The sequence below is a fragment of the Anguilla anguilla genome, chromosome 17 (assembly GCF_013347855.1).
Source record: "Anguilla anguilla isolate fAngAng1 chromosome 17, fAngAng1.pri, whole genome shotgun sequence".
Lineage (NCBI taxonomy): Eukaryota > Metazoa > Chordata > Actinopteri > Anguilliformes > Anguillidae > Anguilla > Anguilla anguilla.
This window is the reverse complement of record NC_049217.1, coordinates 116,235-140,037: the sequence shown is the minus strand read 5'-3', so window position 1 is coordinate 140,037 and position 23,803 is coordinate 116,235. Positions and strand designations below refer to the sequence as shown.

Genomic DNA, 23,803 nt, shown 5'->3' with positions numbered 1-23,803 from the left:
TCGACCCATATCGCTTCTACCCTTTCTGTCCAAAACCCTTGAACGAGCAGTTCTTAAACAACTAACCTCTTTTCTCCATCAGAACAACCTGCTAGACCCTCACCAGTCTGGTTTCCGATCCGGGCACTCAACAGAGACTGCGCTCCTAGCTGTGACGGAGGCACTTGCCACTGCAAGAGCCTCACGCCTCTCCTCTGTCCTGATCCTCCTTGACCTGTCTGCAGCTTTTGACACGGTCAACCATAAAATACTCCTCACCACCTTGGCTGGGATGGGAATTGCCAGGACTGCCCTGTCTTGGTTCGCTTCCTATCTTTCAGATAGGACCTACCAGGTCATCTGGAAGGGGTCTGCCCCTGCTTCTCATCCACTTGTTACGGGAGTACCGCAGGGATCTGTACTGGGTCCTCTGCTGTTCTCCTTATACACCAGATCTCTTGGTTCAGTTATCAATTCACATGGCTTCTCCTATCATTGTTATGCAGATGACACACAACTCTTCTTTTCTTTCCCCCCCTCGGCCACACAGGTCAATGATAAGATCTCTTCCTGCCTGGCTGACATCTCCACCTGGATGGCCAGCCACCATCTGAAGCTCAACCTCAACAAAACTGAGCTGCTCTTCTTCCCGTGCAAGACCTCCTTGCTTCGTGAACTCTCAATCACGGTTGATGGCACCACAGTGACTGCCTCTCACTCTGCCAAGAGCTTGGGGGTGGTCCTGGATGACCAACTGGACCTCAAGGAGCACATCAAGGCAACATCAAGGTCCTGCAGATTCCTTCTGTACAACATCAGAAGGATTCAACCATACCTGACGACGCACTCCACTCAGCTGCTCGTCCAGGCTACGGTGACCTCTTGCCTTGATTACTGCAACTCTCTCCTTGCAAACCTGCCAGCTTGTGCCATACAGCCACTACAGATGATTCAGAATGCCGCTGCCCGACTCATCTACAACCTCCCCAAATTCTCCCACGTCACTCCTCTGCTGCGATCACTTCACTGGCTACCGGTCGCCGCCAGGATTCGGTTCAAAGCCCTGACCCTTGCCTACACTGCTGCCAACAGGACAGCCCCCATCTACTTGCAGGACATGACTCGATTCTATGTGCCTGCTCGACCACTCTGCTCTGCGGCAGCAGGGCGCCTTATAACCCCTCCCACCCGCCCAAAGGGATCACAGAGCTTCTCCACCCTAGCTCCCCAGTGGTGGAACGAACTCCCCGTCCCTCTCCGAACCTCCCCCTCACTACCCATCTTCCGCCGTGGCCTGAAGACTCATCTCTTCAGACTATACCTAGACTAACCACCACCACGCTGTATATTTCACTCTTTAAAAAAAAAAAACCCCTTTTAATGTCACTTGTTACATGTTGCCCCTTCCCAACACTTCTTGCTAATTTGTATTTGTCCTAATACTGTAGCTTATTCTTCTGCCTAGTTGGCTTTTCAGAGGTTAGGCCAGAATAGTGTTCACTGTGTTCTCGGCTAGAAATAGCGGTACAAAATAAGTATTGTACCTTACTGAACCCGTGTTTAGCAGTTGTCTATGACCATGAAATGCACTTTTTGTACGTCGCTTTGGATAAAAGCGTCTGCCAAATGAATGTAATGTAATGTAATGCTTATGTGCTCACGGCCACTTCATAAAGGCTTGCTAGCCAGCTAGCTTGCTAAAGTGAACCAAATATGTTAGCTAGCTTGCTCACTTGATAATGAGGATTGATAAACATAGTGGTCGTATAAACACATTTAATGAAAAACTTTCACTAAATATACATACCTTTATTGCGGCAATCGAATCTGTGCAGACAAGTCTTGCAGTGGAGAATATTGGATGAGGCACGAGTGACAAACGTCTTATTAGAGAAGTAGCGCGTCACCTGCTGCAGTTCACACTTGTATTAGAGCTCCCTCTACTGGATAATTGTAGTAAATAGCAATTACAACGTTCGAACAGACAAGTACAGATAAATAATCTATGGTTTTTTTATTTATTATACTCATTTAAAAATCGGGACACATCGGCTGCATAACTGCCGATCCCGATGTCGTCAAAAAAAAAAAATAATGGCCGATATATCGGCCACACCGATATATCGGTCGGGCTCTAGTATATTTAGGCAGTAAGCCAATGACATCACACCGATATCACTGTCAGCCAGTAGGCCATAGCACATTGGCCATTCGATAATATGGTAAAAAAAAAAAAAAATTTTAAACTATTATTCTTATATGATATGTAAAAAAATGTTTTACTTGTTACTTTGTTGGTATGCCGTTTGATACTTTTTATATTATGTATCTCTATATATTTTTCTATTGTGGTATTATTAAATGTTTGTAGGTATTGCACTAATTTTTTTTTTAACCATATTATCGAATGGCCAATGTGCTATGGCCTACTTAATTGGCTGACAGTGATGTCGATGTGATGTCATTGGCTTACTGCCTATATATACCCTTTTTACCTGTCATGTGAGTCATTTGCCTGACGAAGGGGCGACATAGCTCAGGAGGTAAGACCGATTGTCTGGCAGTCGGAGGGTTGCCGGTTCAAACCCTGCCCTGGGCATATCAAAGTGTCCTTGAGCAAGACACCTAACCCCTAACTGCTCTGGCGAATGAGAGGCATCAATTGTAAAGCGCTTTGGATAAAAGCGCTATATAAATGCAGTCCATTTACCATTTACGAAGACCCTGTTGTATTGAAATGTTGCTTTGCTTTTTTAGTCAATAAAGTATTGGTAGCTGTAATCCAGTGTGCGGATATCCATTTTCTTTCAATCTTCAGATAACTTGAATTATCATTCTGACATTGTAATTATGACTAGTCAAAATGCATTTTTAGATATGTAAAATGGAATTATGGACAGTCAAGCAAGGCTATTAAATGTTAAGAGAGCTTGCCATAACAAAACACTGTTGGTTCTAAAGAATATATTGTGCATGAATGTTTAAACCAGCAATCAATTAGGAAGGTAATTTTGTTTAATGCCGAAAATGGTATGTATGGGTGATTGAATGAGTTGTGGTTTCGTCACATTTTAAATATACTTATTTTGTCTATGTAGACAGGTCAACAGGAAAGAGTAAAGAAGGCTTTCTGCAGGCTTTACGCCATTTGCTGGCTAGTTCCTAATCATGTGTGATGTGGAAACCAGGTTTTTACCTTGTCTATATGCTTGTATATGTATGCAATAAAAAATTTAAAAAACATGACAGCAAAACTCTGCACCTCCCCAAAAAGAATGTCTTCTGAGAAACATCTTGTTAGTGTTTTATTATCCTTCTTTTCCATTGTGGTAGACTATGAAATTGGCAGCATGCCTCTCGCAATGCGCCAGGCTCTTGAAGGGAATTAAGTGAGGTAATTCGATTGACAAACAGATTCACCTTCAATGGTGGTAACAGGAGAACTGTTAAGCAGATTCTCCTTGAATGTTTTTTCAGACTTCCCTTAAATGCAATCCTGAGCAAGCCTTCCACATTGCACACTTCCCTTTGTATGCCCTAATAAGGTCTGGACTGGAACACCCTCCCCACCAACGAGACACTCCCTCCCTACTACTCTCCTCCAGGGACACGGGAACCGTTAAAAATCTAGTGACAGTTATAAGATACTTTGGACGATGGAACGTGACCTTATGCTTTTATCTGTCTCTAAGATACTTTTCTATGGAGGCCCAAGGTGGTGGTCTTTCTATAATCCAAACACTTACGTAGGCAATACATACCTGAGATAAACCTCCCTATACCAACTTATAACAGCTCAGTGTGCCTGTCTGCATATACAGTATTCCTCTCATTACAAATTATGTTATTCACAGTCCACCACATTTATCACATCATTCCCAGTAATTTACATGCATATACATATAACGCTTTCAACAGTCCTTAATGTGGGTAATGGTCAACCAGTTTCCTGTCTGACCCAACGGTGCCTGTGGTTGATTTTACGACATGAACAGACACCATTCCGATAATCCTTTATTTGGGTTCCTGCACACAAGCGTTGGTGGGGTAAAAGGTTGTGAAACAGTCCCACGGCAATCTCCAGATTGCAGGGCAATTGTCTTTTCAGCTGTGTTTGCAGCCTGATCTTTATCACCCCAATCCTGGAATTTTGGCTAGGACAGCCAAACCTTTACCTTATACCACCCCACTGGGAGTTCGAGTAAGGTTTCGGGACATGAATTGTTGGTTTTCAGGAAGCAGCCTGATGGAACACGCATTTAATGTCACCGGTAAAGGCTACGGCGTGTTCCCATTACATTACATTTATTTGGCAGACGCTTTAATCCAAAGCAACAGATAAGTGCACACCGAAGGTCATTGGGATCACTACAAAAGACAAGTCTGAGAAGGTACAATACTCATTATGTAACAGTTATCCATAGCCACAAATGGGATGTTCTGTCTAATAGCAGAGAGGATGTCCGTACAGTGATATGGACATGGACAATTGGCTGACATACCTTGGAAAAGTCATTGGCCACAAAAAGGTCTTGCCTGTACATGTAAAGGTTCAGACCATTGATCGTATTCTAGCACCAAAAAATAAGAAAGAGTTCAGAAGCTCCAGCGACTGGGTTTTTCTCCCAGCTTGCTGCTGCGAGTTATGTTTCCTATAGCGTCTATAATAGGAGGAGGATTATCAGAGAATATTTTCAATCACATACTGAGTTAATTCAACAATTCAACAGTTTCACACGTGTAAAAGCTTGAAATTATTTCCTCCTCCTATTGTAAAAGAAGTAGGCAACATAGTAAACATTATAAAATAATTAACATTAGGCTATACCTACTATACCGTTGCCATGTTTGTGCAATCACAACATGAAAGGCATTTATTCACTCAAATCAATTGCAACAGCCTAATCATATTGCTATATGTTTTCAGTGGTTGTAAATGCCTGTAATGGTTAACAACATGGTTATGTTGGTCACCCAACAACATCATTTTGTGATTTTCGTGATTGAAATGAAACATTGTAATTGTGGCGGCTGGCGACTCCAGTGACTTCCGGGTTTTACTGCCAGATCTTTTAGTGGCAGCTGGCGAGCTTCTGTGACTGCTGGGTTTTCTGTCAGCTGGTTGCTGCTGGCTCATATGTACCGAGCTGCTGCAGACTCGCTGCTGGTGTGGCAGGAAACCCCAGAAACCACTGGAAACGCATTCGTCAGCTGCCACTCTCCATCGCCCTCTCAAAACCACATAAACTTTTTGTTTATGCCAATGACATGGGAGCTGGTGTTGTTTTACTGGTGAATTTCCTTTCTCAATATAAAGCGACAGAACTATTCAACCGTTGAGAAAGAAACCCTGTCTCTTGGTTTGGCTGTTCCCCGTTTTAATCTGGCGTGAACATCGCTGGCAATATGCTGTCTGGCCGAGCATTATGGGAAGCATCATCTGCCATTCTGACTCATTGTTATGACCCCAGGCCTCTTATTGTTGCCCCAAGTGGTGTTTGGGTCCATTGTTCGTCTTTTATTGAGGAGCCTCATGTTGTCCAAGAGAGATGATTCACTCTGTGGCAGAAAGAGTTCTGGGTTCCACGCTGCCCTTGTTATGTTTTGCCTTTTTGTCACAATAACTATTTATTTTTGGAAATAAATTCATGTATTTTATAAACATGTGGTATTCCATGCTTTATGTTGCGACTTGCCAGGGGCTGGTACAAGTGGTTAATTTTTCAAATGGTTTCGATTGTTCTCCTAAGTTCAGCATTCGAAGGTGCGCTGAGCTCGGAAAGAACACTGAAGACTAGCTTAAGCAAATTATTATGTAGAAATCATTTCTGCAGTTAGTCATGATCTGGGGAGGCCACCGTAATTGCTCACATTAGTAACACCCTGCTCATTTGGTAGTTTAGTCTAGATTATGTTTGTGAACTTGGGCAGATTGAGATGCAATTGTTTTATTTTTACTAGTATTTCGGTAAATGTTTGCAGCGCCGTGTTTGCACAATAGTTTGTGCTATGTGTGGGGCTCGATATTGTAATGAGTACCAGTTAAGCTAATAGATCTCATCCAGCATGATCTGGAGCAAGGGAAACCTGTATCTGACTTCTAAGGAAAGACTGTTTTATTCCAATAATATTTTGTAAATCTGTACTTCCAATTTATGTTTTTTGCGACGCTGTATTAAGATGCCTGTGTTTTTTAAGTACCTGATTGCTTTGGCTGTGGCCTAGTGAGTAATTTTGTGTCAGAATTGGCTGTTCAGTGTGCAGTGTCCAAACGGAGGGTGTACATATTAACCCTGTGAAACATAATCTGTAAGTTAAATTCAGTCACAGTAAGCCTCAATATAGGCCACTCTTACGACAGTGCTTGTGTGGAGCCCCCCATTGTATTGCTGTGGCATTTGTTTTGCTGTGAGGTCGCTCGTGCCTTTGCCGCAGATATTTGCTTGGCTGTGGTGTTCTGGTGTTTCATGTTGTAGTCCGGTGTTGGTTCCCTTCCTTCTCTCTCTCGAGGTTATGTTCATTGCGTGCATGTCTATCAGAACAGCATCGTCAGCTTCGTGAAATCGGGCTCTATATTGTGGCTCTGGGAGGGCTCAGGAAGAGCTGCGTTGTGACACAGAGACAGCTTTTATGTGCGACTCCTCCCGGATCCTTGTATGCGACTCCTCCTGGAGCCTTTATGTGTGACTCCTCCTGGATTTTTTATGTGCGACTCCTCCTGGATCCTTGTATGCGACTCCTCCTGGAGCCTTTATGTGTGACTCCTCCTAGATCCTTTATGTGTGACTCCTCCTGGATCCTTTATGTGTGACTCCTCCTGGATCCTTTATGTGCGAGTCCTCCTGGAGCCTTTATGTGTGACTCCTCCTGGATTCTTTATGTGTGACTCCTCCTGGATCCTTTATGTGTGACTCCTCCTGGATCCTTTATGTGTGACTCCTCCTGGATCCTTTATGTGCGAGTCCTCCTGGAGCCTTTATGTGTGACTCCTCCTGGATCCTTTATGTGTGACTCCTCCTGGATCCTTTATGTGTGACACCTCCCAGATCCTTTATGTGTGACTCCTCCTGGATCCTTTATGTGTGACTCCTCCTGGATCCTTTATGTGTGACTCCTCCTGGATCCTTTATGTGCGAGTCCTCCTGGATCCTTTATGTGTGACACCTCCCAGATCCTTTATGTGCGACTCCTCCCAGATCCTTCATGTGCGACTCCTTCCGGATACTTTATGTGCTCCTGGATCCTGATGGAAACTATTTATGAGCAGCGCTGTGATGTCCTAGAGAGAGGAGTCACTTTGCAACAACTCCTTGGATACCACGCTGCCAGTGTTCCATTTTGCCTTTTTGTGACTAACAATTTTGTTTTGGAAATAAATTAATGGCTTTCCATAAAAATGTGGTATTCTGTGAAATTCCAAAAGTGCTTATGTGGTTTCTAATATTTCTGCCAGTTAAAGTAATAACGAAGTCAGTTGATATTGTTTTAGAAGTATCTGGCTAGTCTACACATGACTGTAATATTTAAAGCTATAAGAACAAGAAATCATAGCTAGTAGGCTAGCCACAACTTCTGACTCGTGTTCATGGCAAATATCTGCAATGTGTAGATTGTAAACAATCTTAAAGTGCAGGTTTCGTTTTTGCTGGTTATTCTGAAAGGTAACAAGGTAGATAAAAGACTGGTGTATCTTGTTTATTAAGTGTAGATTACTTGGTGATTAAAACAGATTTAAACAGATAAATTTAATTTATGATTTAATCTACCTAACACAATAAGAAGACACTGTGTGTTAGGCTACTTGCCATTTGATTAGTCCGATCGTTGGCACGCTTGATAATAAAGGAAAATGAATGAAAACAGGTTGAGATCAATGATTAGTTTAAAGGAAAGTTTTGCACCCCACCAATTTTCAGCTCAGCAGTCGCCGTTGTCTAAAGGGTTAACTATTAATGCAGATGACGCGTTAATATCTCTTTCCAAATATAATGCCATGGTTACTGTGGTGGGGTGGGCGTGATTTGAGCGTTGGCTGCAGAGAGAGAGAGTGTGAGAGGAGCGGCTCTTGGATCCTTCGTCACAACTGTCAGCTGGAGGTAATCAGCGCCGATAATTGTCAATTGGTTAATTGCGCTGATTGCCTCTGATTGCTTTCAACAGTGAGCCTGGGGTTTTTAAAAGCGAGACCGGAAGCCGGAGAAGAGAAGGAACGTCGATGACAAGACGGCTACGAAACCGTGTTGAGTTTAAGAATTGTCTGGAAAAGACGAGAGTTTGAATAAAATAGCACGGCAGTGCTAATTACGAAAACGGTTGTCTCCCGTGAGTGTGTTTTTAACCAGGAGGGGTGGCACTCACTTGTCACAGTTACTCACAAATTTTGGATGGTTTCATCGAAAATTGCTTAAACTACTTCATACAGAAGTACGCAAACTGTGTGTACAGTATATGCTCAAAGTCTTAGCTTGCCAGTATTCTGGGCTGCAGTGCGCAGTGTGAACATTGTTAAAACACTGGGCCTCATTCACAAAACTTTTCTTAAATTATTCTTACTTTTTCTCTTAAAAATGTTCCTATGAAAAACCAAGGTGAGATTCATGACAGAAGTGCAGACCTTTGTTTTTGTACATATCCCAGGTGTATGAGGTGATGAATGCTGACTGTAAATTCTGTGCAATCCTGTTTATGTGATTAGCATAAGGAAACAGCCATGAATGAAAAGAGATAAGAAAAAAATGATGAATGGCACACACAGTGTATGATCATACGCATGTTTTGTGACCGAGGTCCAATGTTTTGAAATGAAGGTATGTCACACTGTGATCATGGCAAAACTGAACAATGAAGCAGCTCAATCATGTTCAATCATGTTATTACATTTGTGAATGTTTCCACTATGCATATCCCCACACCGGTTCCACTGATAATATTAGTGGTTAAAATACAGAGCAATATATAGAATAAATTTAGGAAAAATTTATTTCATGTAAGGCAGTTACACAAAATGGCCATAAAATTACATTACAGGCATTTAGCAGACGCTCTTATCCAGGGTGACCAACTTTTTTTACATAGCATTTATTTATTTTATTACATTGTATACATTTACATATACTGAAGCAATTCAGGTTAAGTACCTTGCTCAAGGGTATGTCAGGAGGTGAGCCTGACAAGCAGCTGGTTTCGCTGTGCTGGTATCACGGGGGAATTAGTTAATTGGGATCCGCATGTGGAATGCACACCGGGGTAATGGGCTGATTGCAGGCTGCACTGGCGGGGAGAGCGGCGCAGCTGATTCCCTTATGTAATTAGTGGTTTGTGTGGTTATAAAGAGGGGAGTTAAGAGGTAGAACGGAAGAGAAATGCCGGATGAATGAATGGGTTTCTTTGTGAGAGGATTTTAGCTTTGGTTTTTCACCTTTATTAGTAAAATCCTTTCACAAGGAAACCTATTTCACCTTTATTTTTGCTTTCTTTGTCCTGTGCGATTACATTATTCTGAAATGTTCTGTTGCCATTACATTTTAAATTTAGGCCGCTAGTTCCGCGATAGGGGATGCATAAGGTAACAACATTATTTACCTTACATAAACATCGGATCGTGTGGCCCTAAACAACCACATAGAGCATTTATGCCACAGGCCGGCCCGGGTACTGACCCTGTGAGAGACACTGCACCGGCCCTACGAGGAGAGACACCGCACTGGTCCTGTGAGGGGCGATGTTGCGTTGGCCCTGACGAGGGTGGTGAACGCAGCAAGTCTCCAGCTTGGCAGTACCAACATTCGGGACCGGGCCAGAGTGCGGGGTACGGCGGTGCAATCCGGGACATAGCCCAAAGCGGACCAGGACTGGAACCAATGCCTGCTCCCTCCTGAGCAGTGCGGGGTGCAGCGAGATCCTCACATGGTGGTCTCTGAGACCAGGTAGGAGTACAGCATGCAGCATAGTGTCCTGGGAGGCAGCCCAGAAGGAGCGGGAGGCAGCGTGTTTTCATTGTGGTTTGGTTTTTATTTTTTGGAATGTAGGAGAGGCATAGAGGCGTGGGCCAGACTACATCCCATCTTTCTTTCTTTTGTTATTTACTGTGTGTTTGTGGTGTATGTGTGTGGGAGTGAGAGGTGTGGAGTGTGTGTGAGAACCCCTTGTTTTGCATTGGTAATTTTCCCCCTAGACAACTGAGTGAAGTCCCCCTTCCCGGAGCGGGACCGTGTGCAGGGGAGCCAGATTGGGGAACACTAATTGGTGTGTGGAGTGAACACGTGTGAGGGGAAATCCTGCAGTGGCCTATGTGTGTGTGGGCTGTGCGAGGGGAGTGTGCTCTTACCTGTGCTGGGACTCCGTGAGAGGGAAGGGGGGCCATCGGCGGGTAGCAGGGTGTAGGGATGGGGTGGGGTGGGGTGGGGTGGGGGGGGGGGGGGTGGGATGGGGGCGCAGTAAGGGCAGGGGTTAGTGCGAGATTGTGGTGTACCCTACTTGTACTAATTGTATAATGAAATAAAGAATTTGCCTTTTACTTACCTCGTCCTGGTTTCCTTGTGGTGGGTGGGTTCCTATGGGAAAAGAGAAACCTGGTTACTGTTGGGTGGCAGGAGCTAGCGTGTGCAACTCCTGACAGTTACAACAGTGTCCTACCCAGGAATTGAACCTATGACCTTTTGGTCACAAGCCTAGTTCCTTACCCACTGTGCTACACTGTCACCTATAAAATTTCAGTATAAGAGAAAAAAGTGAGCTAAACAAAATTAAACATGCAAAAAACATGCATGTTTTTCGTTTTCAATTTAATGCATGCACTTTCTGACAATTTCAAAATTTAAATGCCAAGTCCCTTTTATTTTCAATTTCTCGCCTTCTATTTTTACAACCCTGTCATGTTTTAATGAAAATATGAAAAGTCCCTAATCAAAAATGGTTTGAATCCAAATGTGCTTGCCTTTTTTCAGAAAAATGCATAAAATCAAGTATTAATTGCACAAATATTACTAAAGTATATCAGGTGATGATGACAATGCTGGGTCTTTATCTGGGGAAGGGCTGAACTCTCTGTGGATATTTGGTACAGCAGCCCTACACTACTTTTACACCACCTGCTGACCTGCAGACACTGGTGTCTGTGGAACAGTCCAGCCAAACAGAAAGGGAATGTGAAAACAATGTAGCCTCTGCCTCTTAAAGAATTTGCTCTGCCCACCGTCCCAGTATCCTAGGTGGAGAAACTAGATTCAGACAGTGATCACAGGAAATTTCAAATGTGATAGTAATTAAATTGTTAAGAATGTTCCAGGTATTGTTGTTATAAGGTGTGCTTTGGAGTAGCTTCGGTTTAAATGAATGTTGGGTTAGGTGTGAATTCACGCCAAGTGAGGAATTGCAGTGTGTGGAAAGGAGACGTTTGCATTGCGTTCAATAAAGGAATTTTACTCATTGATAAAAGGTCACATGTCTTTTTAATAACATAGCACACTAAGTGAGAAAGGAAGAGTGAAGTTCCTCCAATTGTTACAATTAGTGAATTGGAAATTTTGCCTTGACTTACATATTAATCTGGCAGGATATGTTCCTAGAGCAAGATTTGTCCGTTTTTCGAAGAAAACTAGTTAATGTTGAAGGGCAACAATCCACAAATGTAAGAGAGCACATGACATAGAAAGAAAGAACAACACTTTATAGGACACATTGTAATCAGAATTAATAATCAAAGCTGAACAAGATGTTTCCTTTTTCAATGAGGAGTGTGTGCGTCTGGCGTTGCTGGGTCTCCAGGTGTGTGTGTCTGCAAAGCTTGTCTATATTGTGCATCTAGTGTGTATGTTTTTGAAGCCTGTTTGACTGATGCAAATCTGCACTGTTAAATATGGCTATTAAATATCTTTAATTTTGGAAACATTGGGTAGCATTGCTTTGAAATATGGCTTGTTTAATCTGTGTGAGGTAAGATAGTCAGTATTGTGTCTTGTAACTTTGATATCAATACTTTTAATGGCAGGCCTAGATTTTGCCAGTTTGAATGAATGACTTACAGAAAATTCTTTATAGGCTATATGTGAGTAACTTGGCATTTTTGTGTGTTGAAAATATGTTTTTCATCAGATGCTGTTTTTAAATTACTAAAATGTGCTTTTATTTGCAAATGTAGGGAAACTCCACCAGAAGTTTGATTCCTTAGTACATAACTTTCGGTCTTTCTCCCTTATTCTACCAAAATAAAAGCTCCAAACTAACATTAATAGTGTTCAATAATCCCGAAGAAGAACATCGCAGTAACCATTTTCTGCGCTTTCATAGAGACTTACCTTTATTTAAATACATTTCCGATACAGTTTGTACACAGTCGCTAAGCTACAAGCCTGCTATTTGGCTGGTTTAAATAAAACCTGCAATTTAACTTAGTATTTTATATTTTAAAAATGATGATGATGTATGATAGCTAAAATAACCTTTTAATATGTAGGTTATGTTATGTATTATGTATTTGCATTCAGCAATGTACAGCACTTTTTTAATTATCATCTCCAGTTTACCTCTCACTTCTCATCAATGCTACAGTACAGGAGTAAACCTGAATTTGTCCTCCCACTTTCCATTCATGTTTATTTCAGCTCCACCCATCTGATATCTACTTCTATTTCAGTATATTGCATGAAAGCAACAATTGTTGCTGGTATTTTAGTGTTGCCTGGGCATGCATTGCTAGACACTGTCCTAGTACCAGCTCATTTTCATTCCTGATTACTGCAAAAACTAACATTTTTATGGGTCTGTAGATTAAATATATAGCCCCTTTCATTTGGTAACCTCTTTTTTTTCTGTAATCAGATATGCAAATGAGCCAGTACTGAGCTGATAGTGTATAGCAATGCATGCCTGGGCTACACTAAAACACCAGCAACAATTGCTGGGAACGTGATTTCATAGAAATGACTGTAAAATCTTAAAGATATTGGCCTGCAGATTAAATTTACACCCCCTTTCATTGGATAACAATTTTTAGTTTTTGCAGCAATCAGATATGCAAATGAGTTGATAGTGAACTGAGAGTGCACATTTCAGAGCGCCTCAGAGACAGATAGAATAATAACACATAAATACACATTTCAAATATTAAATACAACATTGAGAAAAAACGGAACAAAAGACGAAATATCAACTCGCGACCTGCGTGCTGTGTGCAGAGCAGCCTACCGTTTTATTTATTTAGACATTGGAAGATGAGAAAATTTTCGGTTACGCTGACCTATAAAACGCTATTCCAAATGCAAAATCAGACATGTTATACATCGTTAGAAAGCTTATACTCACACCTACTGAATAAATGAATTGTTAAATTAAGACTAATTGTACTAAAAAGGGCGACAAGGCTGTAAGCAACAGGTGTGGTATTACTCACAGCTATTTTTGAAGGTAACTGACCCAGGAATCTCAAATGCGCGTCTATTTCACAAACGGATTGTCCAAGACAATATATGCGCATTCAGTCACAAAAGGGACATCTCTACGCGTAAAACCAATGGTAAGATTGTATATTTATTCAATGTTTAGTCCCAAATATTGACTGTAGAATGACATGGTATAATTTTAAAAAACTTTGTCTCGTTTATTTCGTTATTCAGTGAGCAGGGTTTTCACTGCTCTATTGGCATATGTTAGGGCTAATGTCGGGTTTATCTTGTTGCTACGGAATATTACATTACATTACATTACAGGCATTTGGCAGACGCTCTTATCCAGAGCAATGTACAACAAAGTGTATAATCATGAACAAGGAACAAGTGTGTCAAAAACCCTAGAGAGAAGTACCGCTCCAAGTGTAGGGAACAACCGCATAGTTCAACTTGGACCCTGTAGGTTAAACTGATTAACACTAACACAAACAAGAACAGCAACGACGCAGTCTATGCTAAAATACAAGCAATAGTTAAGACGAGTTAAGACTAAGTCACCTACGAAACAACTACCTAGTTACGACCCTAAGCTTACAGTCAATTTAGAGATTAAATTGAGAATACGATTTCTCTCAGCATAATGACGGATTGAAAGACTAAACGAACTCACCCGATATTGTCTTCAAATGGATCCATGCCAAAGAAAAGTAATGATTCATCCTCTCAAAAAGCTTTTACTAACAAACTTTTAGTAACAAATAACAAAATATCAACTCGCCATCCATGCTAACTGCTTCCTATGCTCAGAGTACCGTATTATTTATTTAGACATTGGCAGAGTACAGCATAAATTGCGTCTTTTGTTTATATTCAATATTAGTAATTGCAGTGAGAAACTGCAGCTGTAGACACAAGATAGTCTGTTATGTTATGGTAGCAACGGAATGAAGTGGACTATATATGTATTACCGTCATTGTTTCATTATACCAGCGTGTTTTCACGCGTTTGCACAGAAACTCAGAACCTATCAATAAAATGGTTTAGCTATTTCTCAGCATAATGATAGATTCAAAGACTAAACAAACTCACCCAATACGGTCTTCAAATTAAGCTTCGCTGCTTTGACCTCTAATAATCCTAACAGATTCAATAGGGTTCCACCAGCTTCGCTGCTTGGACCCCTAATAATAATCCTAACAGATACAATATGGTTCCACCAGCTTCGCTGGTTGGACCCCTAATAATAATAATAATAATAATAATAATAATAATAATAATAATAATAATAATCCTAACAGATACAATAGGGTTCCACCAGCTTCACTGCTTGGACCCCTAATAATCCTAACAGATACAATAGGGTTCCACCAGCTTTGCTGCTTGGACCCTTAATAATCTTAACAGATACAACAGGGTTCCACCAGTTTCGCAGCTTGGACTAGGGATGTATCCGAATCCGAATACTGTATTTGGGAAAGCACGAATAATGCGATGGAAACAGATATGTCTTCTACCCGAAGTTGCTCGTCATTATTTGGATTCACACCAGATACACACACCAGCAAACTTTGAGCCACTGCGCTGCAAAACGTTTAATAAATAAGTTCCATGCATCAGCCATTATGTTTCTTCAAATCGATTCATATCATTGTGGATGGCCACTAGATAAAAATTCCCATTCAGTTTGCAACAGGATTTTGATTTCACGAACTAGTCGTTTCATTTACTACACATTATTGAAAAGTGATCGCTATATTCTGTAGTTGCCCCCACCGAGTCAGTTCACAGCAGGCAGCGGGCTGAGAGCTGATCGTTCCCGGCTATCACTCAGGGAAAGTCTCGCATTGAGCAGGAGGTGTGGGGAGCTAGCGAGACACAAGCCTGGTGTGGCAGCTGGATTTCTTTCAAACCCCCGCAACCTATACATCAAAATCAAGCTTAGAACCTGTAGTTTTTAGCTGTAGGCTACGTGTTAATTTTCTCCATTTAAAAAACCCAGTCGAAATATTGAAAAAAACCAGACATTTTACTTTGTATTTCAGTCAGTCTTCATCCGTTTAAGATGTAACATGAGCCGCGTTTCCACCAGAAGTACCCGGAACTTTTAGTCCCAAGAACTACTTTTCAAGGAACTAAAAGGTTCCTTCAGCCCATGGTTGTCTGCGTTTCCACCGCGGTCTAAAGTCCCACAAAGATTAGGCAAATTAGCCCACTGACGTATGAAAAAGCGACGTTGTCGTTAGTCCATCTGTCCTATGATTTCTTCTGTAACCCCATACTACCACTGAAATAGCCTACATTATTTTCTAATAACCGGGACAGCCCGGAGGGGTTTATTCCACTTATATACAACAATATACCAACAATGACTATATATGGTTACTTTTGTTTTTATCGATTTTTATCAATTTAATCACCTGGAATTTAAATATTCTTCTGCATCCGTTTGGGCATATTTTACCACTGTCAAGCAAAATTGTCATTGGTAGTTGAACTTGGACTGTTATGCAACAAATAGGATATAACAGGCCAATAGTCAGATTGTAACTGTTTTATATATCCTCTCAAACACATTCATTATGTTTTTATGCGAACATTCACTTTCATGTCTTGACATCCGAAGCGACAGAATGCATTCACATTTCCAATATAACTGGCAACAACAGCAGAAAACATGCACACGTTGTAAACAATTTGCTGTTTGATTACTTTCTCATCGTCAATTCCATATAGGCTAATCGCAAAATGACAAGAATAGAACAAAAACTCGGACTTGCGTGAAAATTTAAATTAGCAGTGGTACAGCCACCGTTTGCTTTCCTTCGAAGTTACTGCTAGCCGAGCAGCGAAGTGTGCCCTCCAGATGCGAACCATGCACCATAAATTAGTCTTCCTGGTCTTTTTGTGGAATTGAAGAATGGCAGAGTAAAATTACGGCAGTCTGAAAAAGCTAAAGAGATGATTACTAGAATTAACCTGTTATTTTACCCTGACAAAAAGTGCGGAAGGTGATTTCCAGTTTGCTTTTACTGTATCACCAATGTGAATTATGCAAAACTACCGCATACCTCACATAACTGTATCAAACGTTTTGAGTCAATCACAACAGGCTAACAAAGAAAATCCGGAAGAAAATATTCAGCAACCGAATTAATCCGTTTTAAACCAAATGTTTTGGTACGTAATATGCTGTCCCAGCACGAATGCTTTTTATTTAAAAAGAAATTTAGAAAACGAATACTAAAGCAAGAAAAGAACAGAAGAGCACACGTTATAATTCCAAGATGTTGGCAGGCTATAACCAAAACTAGGCTACTGCGCCGCATAACATACAAGCTTGATTTGAAGTTATTATGAAAATAAATTGGTTTGCGGCTGCATATTTTTAAACACGGCGGCTGAAAATAAACACAAAAAAATGCTGCGAGTACTCGACCAATCAGAAATGTTCAGCGCTGCAAGCTCCACCCAAAAGGTTCCTGTACTTTCGGAAAGTACTACCCCCCGAGCAGGAACTTTTTGGGAGGTAAAATAAAGCCCCCGGAACTAAATTTAGACCCTAGTTCCTGCGGTGGAAACGCACTGAGTTCCTCAAAAGGTTCCTAGTTCCGGGGTAAAGTTCCTGCGGTGGAAACGCGGCTCTACAAGTTTGATTTGAAGTTATAGCCGCGTTTCCACCGCAGGAACTTTACCCCGGAACTAGGAACCTTTTGAGGAACTCAGTGCGTTTCCACCGCAGGAACTAGGGTCTAAATTTAGTTCCTGGGGCTTTATTTTACCCCCCAAAAAGTTCCTGCTCGGGGGGTAGTACTTTCCGAAAGTACAGGAACCTTTTGGGTGGAGCTTGCAGCGCTGAACATTTCTGATTGGTCGAGTACTCGGAATCTGATTTCAGATCAGTTCATAAAACTTAATTTGGTTAAAACTAAAAAGAGAGAGAGACATGAAAAGTACAGCATGAGGATGCGGAAATATATTTCATAATTAATTGTATGCCATTGCATTGCCAATGAATATTAAGTTAGAAAATACAACATTTGCCTGATTTAACGCGCCTTCCAGTATAAACCACGCCCACTTCCTGTCTTCTATCCGAATACAGATACAGATACAGATCATTTTGTTGGTTGAACAGATACAGATACATATACAGATAATGATAATGATAATGATGTCTCTGCACACCCCTAGCTTGAACCCCTAATAATCCTAACAAATACATTAGGGTTCCAGCAGCTTCGCTGCTTGGACCCCTAATAATAATCCTAACAGATACAATAGGGTTCCACCAGCTTCGCTGCTTGGACCCCTAATTATATCCAACTGTATTTGTTACAAGAAGAAAAACGACGAAGCATTTACCAAGCTTTTGTTTTGAAATACCACAACCGGAAGTCTCCAATTGTTGTCAGCAACAGCTTCACGGTGCTAGCCCCTGGTCGGGCGCTTAACGGTTGTGTGGGCTTCTCACTGAATTTACCTGGACTATTTTTCATTGAAACCATTTGGAGAACAATGAATTAAACTGGATGGGTAAATGTTGATATATATTCACATTATATAATTAACGGGATGAAGTGGACAGGCTATTTCGTGAAGTTTGTAAGATGGTAGCTAGCTAATAATTGTACAGTACGGATTTTTTGCACAATCTTGTCTGCTTCCAATGGTGAAAAAATTATGCTCTAACGTGATTTATTCAAATCAGCCAGCTAGCTAGATAGCTCTGGAAGTAAGATTATTTTGGCTATAGATCCAATCAAAATGTATGGTAAGCGAATTAATTGTTTAAGTGACATGTATCTGTAAGACTATTCCAAAGAAACTGCTCACGTTAGCTAGCCAACTAGTCTTGCTATATATTAGTTAGACTAAGTTACAGAAAAGCTAGCAGTTCACCTAGTTCTTGTAAACTTAGTTGTGTTCAGCGAATTGTGTGTTGCAGATATCTAACTCTAAGAGGCTGGTAATAGCATTATTTGTTTTGCGAGTAAATTGAGACTGTCGAAGGAATTGACCAACACTAGCTATATAGCTCTATCTCGAACCGTAGCTGGGCATATCGCTGAACATTGAAACTAGCTAACGTTAAAGGGATTTTTCACTTTGGTATAACAAGTAATTTTGTGGAGTGTAATGGGTCGATAAAAGAGAGTGCTAGCGTTAAATGGTCCCAGGTTTATTTAGTTTATTTTATTTTTTAAATGTTTTTTTTATCGGAGTTGTATTATTTTATGAGTTTTATTGTCTACTAGAAAAGTAAGATCCGGAAAAAAGTTATTTTACCTAAGCGATGTACCCTTGAGCTCGATTCATTACATAATCACAAGGGCGCACGTATTAAAAAAACCTAACTACTGGTGTGTTCGGCCGGTCCTCGTCAACTCGTGAAGTCGGAGTTTAACTCCGGGAGGTGGCATTTGAACTCGGCACAAAATCTATATGATACCCAGAGTTTACCAGTTGTGACGTTTAACTCACTTCACCCCGCTGTTAACAGTTGTTGGACAGTAGCAACAATGTACCAGGTTGTAAATGTATCCCTATAACTTTTTTTTATTCAGCCTGTCATAATTTGTTTAAGCAAAGTTGTCCAGTTTTGTAAGGACATGAGATTTATTCAGTTTTTGTGTGGTTTATGTACTTTTTGTATGTTGCTAATGTCACTGTAGAGTTCATGCCTGTGGCAGATCCTTTTAGCATTTAATAGTGTGACCGTATTCAGTTGAGGCCAAAAGTTTACATACACCTTGGCTGAAGAAAATACAAATTTTCAGCCAAAATACAATTGTAGATATCTTGAATTTGAGTTATTACTTGTCACAAGTCCTTTTAAGATATCTACAAAGAGGTTATGCATTTCTTGAAAGGAGGCCAAGCTTATTATGGAGATATCTTCAATTATCATTCTGAATAGTCGGAATACAGTTATAGATATTTTTAGTTATCGTTCTCACTAGTCAAAATGCAGTAGTAGATATCAAACATGTTATCATTGTTGTAAGACGGTCCTAATTCTTACTAACGCAGCGACTGCCATGTCAGATCAACCTGGACCAGTAAGCATAAAGACTTTTATCCATTGCGAAGGCTTGCATCAGAGTCACGTCAGGCACAGCAGATTTGACTAGGAATAATTCAAATTCAGATATCTGAAAATATCAATTTGACTAGTCAAAACGGAATTACAGATATCTCTAATTATCGTTCTTCTCAGTTTATGATTGCATATATCTTGAATTATCATTCTGATTAGTCACGTTGTAGGCTAAATGTGACTGGTCAAAATGTATTTGTAGTATCTAAAATGTAATTATGGTTAGTCAAGCGAAGCTATTAAATGTTAAAAGGGCCTGCCATACATGCGTGGCTTCCATTATGTATGTCTTGCAGTGTGAGATCTCAGTGGTCCAGCTTCATGTATGTCTTTCAGTGATTGATCTCAGTGGTCCAGCTTCATGTAGCTATGTCTTCCAGTGAGTGATCTCAGTGGTCCAGCTTCATGCATGCCTTCAGTGGGCGATCTGATTGGTCCAGTTTCATGTATGTCTTACATTACATTACATTACAGGCATTTGGCAGACGCTCTTATCCAGAGCGACGTACAACAAAGTGTATAACCATAACCAGGAACAAGTATGACGAAACCCCTAGAGAGAAGTACCGGTCCAAGTACAGGGAACAACCGCATAGTTCAACTTGGACCCTGATGGTTAAACTGATTAACACTAACAACGAGAACGGCAACAACGCAATCTATGGAAAAATAAAAATACAAGTAGTCGTTAAGACAGGCGCATCAACTAAGTAACCTATGAAACAGCTGCCTAGTTACAACCCTAATTTTAGTCATTTACAGGGGGGAAGGGAGGGATGGAGAGAGGTGCAGCCTGAAGAGGTGGGTCTTCAGTCGTCGTTTTAAATTGTTCTCACACTCAGCTGTTCTGACCTCCACAGGGAGTTCATTCCACCATCGTGGGATCAGAACAGACAGGAGACGTGTTCTGGAAGTGCAGGTGCGAAGAGGGGGAGGTGCTAGGGGTAGGCAGTCTTGCAGTGGTAGGCAAGGTCGCAAAAATGAATGGGAGTGAACTGGGAGCCGGACGACTGGGAGAAACGGCACTGCTGTTAACAGTCAACAGGGACAGCTGATGTTGTTAGTAGTCACATGATGCAAACACAATTGGTTAACTCCTCAGAATGACTTCTTATACCCAAGTGAAACATCCCTTTAAGCCCCTTTATCTAGTGCATATTTTAGCACAAAAAGGAATGTAAACTAATGTTACTTGTTAATGGGTGCACAATTTAAAGTTACAAATTTTGATTTGTGAGGGGTTTGTCCTGCTCGCTGCTTCCTTCCTTCCTGTCTGTGGGTGAAATACTGTGGGTGAAATTACACAAAAAATTATTACACAAAAAAGTTCCTCAAATATTTGTTTATACTGAGTCTTTTCTGAAAATATTGACTGATCCCAGTATGCAACTAAAATATACATTGGGGTGACACTAATTGGTTTTGGAACAGAAATAAAGGCTTTTTAATTAAAATGACTACAACCTCTAGGTTGAAAAAGAAAATGCATCACCCATTCAGGTGAATTCAACTGGGACTATGCAGGGCTCTACAGTGTTCCCATTTTAGGTGCATTTGCTCTGGAAAATTGATGTGTACTGACTGGAAAAATAATTTAGGAGCCAATCCTCAAATTGGAATGCATTTGTGTGCTAATGTTTTCCACTTGGGGGCACATGTGGCCCTATAACTAGGCTATAACTGCCTATCATAGCCACAACTGTTTCATCATTTTGCATTAAGAATGTTTGTTTCACTTAGAATAGTTTGTAGTTTCGTTATCTGATACAACCCCTCTCCGCATAAAACAAGCTGCAGCTCAAATACCCCACTTTGTGTTTAATACAGTTTCAAAACATAAGCAAATTCAGAAATGTTACTTTTGAGATGGTCATATTTACAATAAAAATAATGTCATTGTTAGTACCCATATAATTTAGCCGATCTTATGATTATAACAGTACCAAGAAGCTGTCGATATGTATGATTTAAATCAGAATCAGAATCAGAATCAGGTTTTATTGCCAAGTGGGTTTACACATACGAGGAATTTGTTTTTGTCAGGTGGTGCATAACAGTGAACATAAAATAAGATAAATAAAATAAAATAAACATGTTAAATGGTAAATGGACTGCATTTATATAGCGCTTTTATCCAAAGCGCTTTACAATTGATGCCTCTCATTCGCCAGAGCAGTTAGGGGTTAGGTGTCTTGCTCAAGGACATTTCGACATGCCCAGGGCGGGGTTTGAACCAGCAACCCTCCGACTGCCAGACAATCGGTCTTACCTCCTGAGCTATGTCGCCCATAAACATAACATAAACATAGTGCAAACGGTAAACAGTAAACAATAAACAATAGTGCAAGGGGATAAAGTGTTATAACTACAGGTGCTGTCTGTTTGGTGTCCGTGGGGGTCAGGATAACAGACAGTGTCAGTGGGGGTCCCGGGCCTTGTTGATGAGGCCAGCTGCAGTCGGGAAAAAACTGTTCTTGTCGTGAGGTTTTGGTCCTGATGGACCGCAGCCTCCTGTCGGAGGGGAGTGTTTGAAAGAGTTTGTGTCCAGGGTGGGAGGGGTCGGCCACAATCTTTTCTGCCCACCTCAGGGCCCTGGAGGTGTGCAGGTCCTGGAGGGATGGCAGTTTGCTGCCAGTCACCCTCTCAGCAGCGCAAATGATACGCTGCAGTCTGCCCTTGTCCTTGGCAGTGGCAGCAGCGTACCAGGTGGTGATGGAGGAGGTGAGGATGGACTCAATGATGGCAGTGTAGAAGTGCACCATCATTGTCATTGGCAGGTTGGGGCGACGTAGCTCAGGAGGTAAGACCAATTGTTTGGCAGTCGGAGGGTTGCTGGTTCAAACCCCGCCCTGGGCGTGTCGAAGTGTCCTTGAGCAAGACACCTAACCCCTAACTGCTCTGGCGAATGAGAGGCATCAATTGTAAAGCGCTTTGGATAAAAGCGCTATATAAATGCAGTCCATTTACCAGGTTGAACTTCTTCAGCTGCCGCAGGAAGTACATCCTGTGCTGAACCTTCTTGGTGAGGGAGCTGATGTTCAGCTCCCACTTGAGGTCCGGGGTGATGATGGTGCCCAGGAAGCGGAAGGACTCCACAGTGTCGACTGGGGAGTCACACAGGGTGGGGCTGCATTCCTTCTGAAGTCCACAACCATCTCCACTGTCTTTAGGGCATTGAGCTCCAGATTGTTTTGGCTGCACCAGGACACCAGATGTTCAATCTCTCTCGTGTAGGCAAACTCATCCCCACCAGATATGAGTCCAATGAGAGTGGTGTCGTCTGCAAACTTCAGGAGCTTGACTGACTGATGACTGGAGGTGCAGCTGTTTGCATACAGGGAGAAGAGTAGAGGGGAAAGGACGTAGCCTTGAGGGGAGCCGGTGCTGATGATCTGGGAGTCAGAGACATTTTTCCCCAGCTTCACGTGCTGCTTCCTGTCAGACAGGAAGTCGGTGGTCCACCTGCAGGTGCAGTCAGGCACGTGCAGCTGGGAGAGCTTGTCCTGTAGTAGAGCCGGGATGATGGTATTGAAGGCGGAGCTGAAGTCCACAAACAGGTTCCTGGCGTAGGTTCCTGCAGTGTTCAGGTGCTGGAGGATGAAGTGGAGGGCCATGTTTACAGCATCGTCCACAGACCTGTTGGCTCTGTATGCAAACTGCAGGGGGTCCAGTAGTGGGTCCGTGATGGTTTTATGGTGAGACAGGACAAGGCGCTCAAAAGACTTCATTACCACAGAGGTCAGGGCGACGGGTCTGTAGTCATTGAGTCCTGTGGTCCTTGTTTTTTTGGGGACGGGGATAATGGTAGAGGTCTTGAAGCAGGCTGGTACGTGGCATGTCTCCAGTGAGGTGTTAAAAATGTCTGTGAACACCGGAGACAGCTGATTGGCACAGTGCTTCATGGTGGAGGGAGAGACAGAGTCTGGTCCAGCTGCTTTGCGGGGGTTCTGTCTCTTGAATAGTCTATAGCCGCGTTTCCACCGCAGGAAGTTTACCCTGGAACTAGGAACCTTTTGAGGAACTCAGTGCATTTCCACCGCAGGAACTAGGGTCTAGTTCCGGGGGCTTTATTTTACCCCCCAAAAAGTTCCTGCTCGGGGGGTAGTACTTTCCGAAGGTACAGGAACCTTTTGGGTGGTGCTTGCAGCGCTGAACATTTCTGATTAGTCGAGTACTCGCAGCATTTTTTTGTGTTTATTTTCAAGCGCCATGTTTAAAAATATGCAGCCGCAAACCAATTTATTTTCATAATAACTTCAAATCAAACTTGTATGTTATGCGGCGCAGTAGCCTAGTTTTGGTTATAGCCTGCCAACGTCTTGGAATTATAACGTGTGCTCT

The 23,803-nt window shown here is 41.8% G+C and overlaps 1 protein-coding gene across 9 annotated transcripts in view; it reads left to right on the top strand.

Annotated features, from left to right (window-relative positions):
• The first annotated feature begins 17,694 nt into the window (after positions 1 to 17,694).
• LOC118216546 (fas-binding factor 1 homolog) overlaps positions 17,695 to 23,803 on the top strand; it is an 85,530-nt gene continuing 79,421 nt past the window's right edge. For 5 of the 9 annotated variants that reach the window (XM_035397818.1, XM_035397819.1, XM_035397822.1 and 2 more), the window contains exon 1: positions 17,696 to 17,898. The gene's annotated coding sequence lies outside the window, so the exon portion shown is untranslated. Of the gene's footprint in view, positions 17,899 to 23,803 lie in introns of all 9 variants that reach the window. The other 4 variants (XM_035397821.1, XM_035397817.1, XM_035397820.1 and 1 more) reach the window with 3 other exon arrangements.